We start from the raw sequence: 6,934 nt of genomic DNA, 5'->3' as shown, positions 1-6,934 counted from the left end.
TAAGGGATCTTAACCTACAATACGAAACTAGAAATACAAACAAGGGAGGAAAAACATATCTGCCATTCTCAGACAGGCTGTCAGTCAAAGATAATTCCCTTCCAGACCTCATCATCCACCAAAAAGCCCCCAAAATCCAAAGTGCCAGAAGACCCAAACCAAACCAGGTCGACCAAAACCAACAAAACCCCCAAAATAAAAAGCAAATCCTATAAGAAAGAAGGCGAACTTAGATGGCAGTCAAAGGAAGACCTAAAAAACATCTGTACTCTCCATTACCACTGGCAAACAAAATGCAATTGGCAAAGAAAGGGCAATTTCAGAAATTCATTAAAAGCAAGGGTGTCTATGTAATACCACCACATGTTACTATTCATAAACTACAGTATTTAGTTTTTATTCTTATTAAGGTTATAGATTTATAGAAACACTTCGCTACTTTACTTATCTATTCATGCACATTTGCAATACATAAAGACTAGCTACAAAAGACTTTAATCTTTGTTATTGTTACACCCAAAAAATCAGATTTTTGACTTTTTTTTTTACCTTCTTAACTTTGAAAGAATACAAAAGGTTTCCGAAGTCAGTAAAAGGACTTTGGGCTATACTGGTTCAAGCGTAAAAGGAATTAGCCCGATGTCACATAAAGCCTAATGCATAGAGGCCGGTTGGGATACTGAAGGATGTTTCTAATTTTTGAAGAAGTGTCGGTGCCAAGAAGCATAACCGTACAACAATTATGGGAGTTGGCCATAGCCGCTCCATTTTGCCTATAAATCGAAATGCAAGGATTAAGGGAAGACATTAGTAAATTAATCGATAACAAGCATTTCATTTCTTTTAAGCTTTCTTCTTAGTTTTTGTAGTCTTCCTTGGCTTAGTAGCCAAGTAATAGTGTAGTTTATCACGTAGCATGTATTGAAGATCGTTCGTCTTTTCCAATTGTATGATTATGGAGGTAACCTATCCTTCAACTTGTACAATTGTAGACCTGACTCTATCCTTTAATTAATGGAATGGATTTATATCTTTCGTCATATGTTTATCTACTCGTTTTCTTTGAGAAATCTAACTTGTTTGACTTTTATTGGGAAAGATTCTTTATTGTTTTGTTTTTACATTAGCAGGTTATCAATCTTTGAAACCAGTAACTCAAGGGGCAACCCCCTAATACTCTAAAACAAGATAGAGTATTTGACTTGTTGGTAAAGAACAATATTTACCTCAACAAATTTTTTGGTGACCATAGTGGGAGAACGCTAAACTAAATCCATTTAACTTTGTTAATTTGGAAGGTTTTTCCCATGGCTCCTAAGCGTTCAGAACGTAAAGGAAATATTCAGGAAGAGGTTAATTCATTTGAACACAATCCTGAAACTATTTTAGAGGATCAACCAGATCTAGAAAATCAATTGTCGACCAAACATATGGCACATTCTTTTGAACCATTCAAGCCTCACACACGAAGGCAAGATGAATCGGTTTTAGAAGGAATAGAAGGCCAGTCTTCTACCAGACACTCACTCAATAAAATCTACACTAAATATGTGGATATTATGAAGAGTCTGATGGAAGTTATAAAAGAAAACAACATAGAGCAATTTGATAGCTACTATTGTGTCATGGTGGAAGAAATTGCCAGAGTGTTAACGGTTGAGTTGAGAAACTTTGACTTTATTACCCAACAAGCGGTTACTAGACAGGTAGACGGAATATTCTAGATATTAATGATACTCTGAACGCTACAAACGTGGCATTATCAAAGAGTGTAGCAACTGAAGTAGTTACAAAACTTGAGCCTTTAGTGGAAAAACATAACCAACTTAATGATAAGTTGATGAATATTCTAACCGCTTCAGTTAGTGGGATTACTGAAGTAAGTTAAAGGGATAACATCCCCCTGGTGTACCCTAGAGTAGAGAATATGACAAGATCTCATGCAAATCTTCCCCCTTTATCAGTTCTAAGAAGTATTCCTTATATTGGTTCTAATGATGGGTATATGAGTTAGGGGAGGATTAATGGTTTTAGGCTATAACCATAATAGCCAAGGTCCATCTTCTTCTTCCTTTCCTCTACTGGTTACCATACACCCATTAACCTCTTCAATGGGTAATATACCTCCTTTAGAAGCACATATTGGCGTTAGTTACGCCAACTATGTATTGGAAATATACCAGATCCAGCATGCCACACACTAGCTGCTGCATATGCACAAAGGATCTCCTCTCAACCTATTGGTGTGAATGGCCAACAACCATCTACACAACCTGGGAATTATAACCAATATCCATGTAGACACCCAAACTCTGTTCACTCCACACAATGTTCTTCATGGAACTAGGGTCAGGCCACTGGTCCTTAAGGAGAAAGATATCTAGCGATGCCTCAACCCAATCCAAACACATTATAAGGGGCAGGCGTTGGGTATAAGGGGTTTCCACAACCCTCAAGGGAATCAACATAGCCCTTTTCATATGCAAGATACACCAGTTCAACCTAGTGGACCTCTACAAGGTCAACCTCCACAAATGGGACTGGAACCCCTGCTTTGACAACTAGAGAAAATGATCTAGAGGGCTATAGGGTAGAATGGTGGATATATTAGAAGAGGAACCTGCAGTGCATATCTTGAGTGGATTGATAGGATGTATTCATTCCCAAGAGGGTTCAAGGTTCTTGAATTCTCCCCGCTTTTCTCAGGCGACTATACAATGTCTGTTGAGGAACACTTGGTCAGATTCAATTGCCAGTCTGGAGAGGTGGCAGATAATGAATTCCTTAAGCTTAGAATGTTCTCCAGTTCTTTTACTAGTACTACATTCTCTTGGTTTACTCACTTACCACCAAATTCAATTCAAAGTTGGCAAAATATGCAAACACAATTTCTTCGCCATTTCACTAGAGTTGAAGCAGGGGTCACTATAGGTGATTTATCCAAGATAGTGCAGGAAAAAGGGGAAACTGTAGAAGATTACATTCACAGATTTAAAATTGTTAAATATACCCAAATTAGAGTTTGTGTCTATCGCTCAAAAGGGTTTGTCCTTTCCCTTCAGGAAAAAAGTTTGAAGGACAATATTTCCCTGATTTTGTCGCTTTGTCTAGCATTGCGATGTCTCATGAGAGGTGCTTAGAAGAAGATTCTAGATCCAAATATAAGTACTATGCTAGTATAAATGAGGAATGTGATCAGGAAGATGATGTGTATGAAGTAGCGATAGCTGAGTTTATACAAGGTCCTTCATTTAAATGTCCTCCTTTAACTAGTAAGAATTTTACCTACAAGAAAGATTTAAAATCTGATCAAAAGAGGGAATACACCTTCGACATTAGGAGGTTTGATGAAATCTTTGATTGGCTTTTGAGTCATAAAAAGATTAAGTTAACAGAGAGACATAAGACTAGAGGCCCTGATAAGGTTAAAGGAAAGAATTACTATAAACGGCATGATGCTTTTACTTATACGACTAGCGATAGCATAATATTCAGAAAAAAGATTCAGGATCAAATAGACAAAAAACATATAAATTTCCCTAATGAGAAAGTTAGCTCTTGCGAATTAGAATCGAAGTCTGTGCTAGAGTTTGAAGTTTATGACATGAATTGTTTTATGGTAAGTGCTGACATGCATGGATATTGTGTAGGATAACATACAGAGACTGAAAGAAGTTACTATTGCAATTAAATTGTATGAGAGGCAGGTTAGAGAAGTAGTAATTGTGTCACCACAATGCTAGGATAATGACTATGAAGACATGATGATATGTAGATGGCACTTTAGTTCTACTCATTCTACTTATTAATGTCTGGCCTTCAAAGGGTTTATGAACAAGAAGATCAGAACGAATGCAGTGAGAATTTCATAGCAAGAATATCAGGTGATGAACCTTGCTGAATTCAACCCTAATGGAAAGAGAGATAAAGTCGAGTCTTCTGAGAATGGACAAAAATCTCACAGGTTACCTCACAAGATAAGTAATCTTAAGCAGAAAGCACAGTCTTACAAAGAAGCAATTCAATTGTTTCCTCTATACATCAAGGCAATAGAGGGACTCAAGAATTTGCGACACATTCTTTGTCATTCTTATGTAGATCTATTACATTTCGAGTTGGTCAAGACTGAGACCACCCAAATGATCCAAATTGAATACCTAGACATCAAAGATCTCATCATAAGATGAGGTCAGAGATTGACAATCTGACCACTTTTGCGATGAACAGGCTGGGATATCATAAGGTGAATGAAGGAAAGGAGAATTTGTGGCCCCTGGATAGACGAGATAATCATGTGAGCATGAAGTGGAGAACGGAAGGGGTTTTAAAAGATAAGGTGACAAAGTATGATAATATAAATCTCAAGGAGAAAAGGGAATCTATGAAAAGGAAAAATCAGTCAGAAGAAGTTTAAGCAACCAGATTCAAGCGATGGCATTTCAATTGGATGACGATGTATTGAAAAGAGGTGTCCTCGGAATCATTCCATCAAATATTTTTCAACCTAGAATTGACACAGTGATTGAGCAATCAATGGATGGTGAAAAGTCTACCGATTTTCCTAGTAATGATATCCTGAATAATCCCATAGTGAAGGAACTGATGGAAAGCTCTCCAGAAAAAAGCCAAGCCCCACTGCATCATAAAGAAGAAAGCTTAGGTGGGGATTTGATGGCTGCAAATCAACCTGAATCTGTTAGTAGACTATGACTTAGAAGGTCTTGATCTAGAAGTTACAAAATTAAATCTGGAATTTCTATCAAAGTATTCAGAGGAGGATTGCAAGGAAGATTGCAATATCGTGACTTTACCAGCGAATTTTAGAGCTCAAGTGGTGAAGCCTAGCACCAGTTCATGGGAGATGAAGTGGACCAGGCAAAATCTATAGGTAAGTAAAAACTCTCTGCAATATCTGTTGAATTGAATAAAGCAACATCTAGTTCTCCTAGTAGAGAAACAGTAACACATGATTAAGAATAGTTAGTCATTCGATATTTGTTAAGAAATTACAATGTGAATAATGCACATAACAAACCTTTTTTGTGACAGTAAATCCTAAAGGGTATAAACTAGGAAAAGTGTTAGTTGATACTGGGGCCATTATAAATCTAATGCCTTTGTCTGTTTTTCATCAAATCAGTATAAGCAAGAAAGATTAACATAACTGGTTTTAATGGTAAGTCTGAACGTATTGAAGGGTTGGCATGTATTGAAATCTAAGTAGGTACCACTAGGGCTATCTATGCATTGTTTATAGTAAGAGGAGAAGCATCTTGTAAAGTTATCCTAGGTAGAAAATGGTTGCATCAAACGTATGCTATCCCTTCATCGTTGCATCAGAAAATAATATTGTGGAATGGTGATAAATACGAGGCAGTTTGTGCTGATGTAGAAGCTTTTATGATTGATACTAACCAAGGTTTTCCCGAGGTTCATGTGAAGTCAGCACCAAAGACAGATGATATTGTACTCAAACATGACTCTCAATCAGTTCCTAAACTGAAAGTGGTATCAATTGCAATCGCCAAGATAGAAGAGGCACATGTAGATGAAGCTAGACACAACTCACTTGCAAAGTCCAGTTTTGAGTTTGGGGTACTTAATATTGGATATGTTTAGTATGTTTTCTATGTAAAGTTGTAGTTTGAACAAATCTTAAGGACAATTACACAAAAAGAAAATTCAGATCTGGTACTTTAATAGCCCTTCAAAATTTGTATGCAAGTTATTATTTGCTACACGATATAGAGGTTAACATAAACATGGAAACTCTTTAATGTTTATCTGACAACTGAAACTTTGATGACCATAATTGATCATCGCCAAACTCTGACAAGGAGTTGTATGGGGGAGAAGAGAATGAAAAAGTATGGGCTAAAAGTGATGATATCAAACAGGAAGTCCATGATGCTTTAGAAGAAGTTAATCTTGGAACGAATGACTATCCTAGATTCACTTATGTAAGTAAGAATTACTCGACAAAGGCAAGTCATTAATTACCATACTTCATAAATATAAGGATTATTTTGCGTGGGAACATCATGAAATTCCTGGTATACATCCTACTATCATACAGCATAGACTTCCCATTAAACTGGGTTACAATCCTATAGTCCAGAGACTAAGACGTTTATTGCCCGAATTAATTCCAAAAATAAAGGAAGAAATTGCTAAACTCTTATAAGCAGGATTCGTACAACCCACCAAATATGCAGAGTGGATAGCTAATATTGTTCCTGTGATTAAAAAGAATGGCAAAATCAGAATATGCATAGATTATAGAGATATCACGAGTGGATTTCCATAGGGTCATTACCCTATGCCTGTAGCCGATATGTTGATAGATGCTTCATCAAGACATGAGTTTGTATCAACGATGGCCGGTTTTGCTGGGTATCACCAAATAAGGATCATTGAGGATGGTCGCTCAAAGATTGCATTTAGATGTCCAGGCTATTTGGGACTCTATGAATATGTGGCGATGCCATTTGGGCTTAAGAACGCAGGGGCAACATATCAAAGGGCTATGAATCTCATATTTGATGAAATGATTGGCGACTTTATGGAGGTTTATATAGACGATGTTTTGGTAAAATCCCATGACTTATCAAAGCATTTGGAACATCTCATCCTGGCTTTTGAAAGGATGAGGAAGTTCAATCTGAAGATGAATCCCCTTAAATGTGCCTTAGGGGTTAAAGCTAGTAACTTCTTGGGATTCCTTGTCCATAAAAAATGGCATTAAGGTTGATCAGAACAAGGCTAAAAATGTCCTTAAACCATGACCTCCAACCAATAATAAGGAATTGTAGAAGTTTCTAGGACATATTAACTATGTTTGAAGGTTTATCACTAACCTGGCAAGAAAAACGAAAGTGCTTTCCCCTCTTCCTAAACTCAAACAAGGGGAAGAGTTTAAATGGGAACCAGAACA

The sequence above is a fragment of the Chenopodium quinoa genome, unplaced genomic scaffold (genome assembly GCF_001683475.1).
Source record: "Chenopodium quinoa cultivar QQ74 unplaced genomic scaffold, ASM168347v1, whole genome shotgun sequence".
NCBI lineage: Eukaryota > Viridiplantae > Streptophyta > Magnoliopsida > Caryophyllales > Amaranthaceae > Chenopodium > Chenopodium quinoa.
This window is presented reverse-complemented; position numbering follows the sequence as displayed.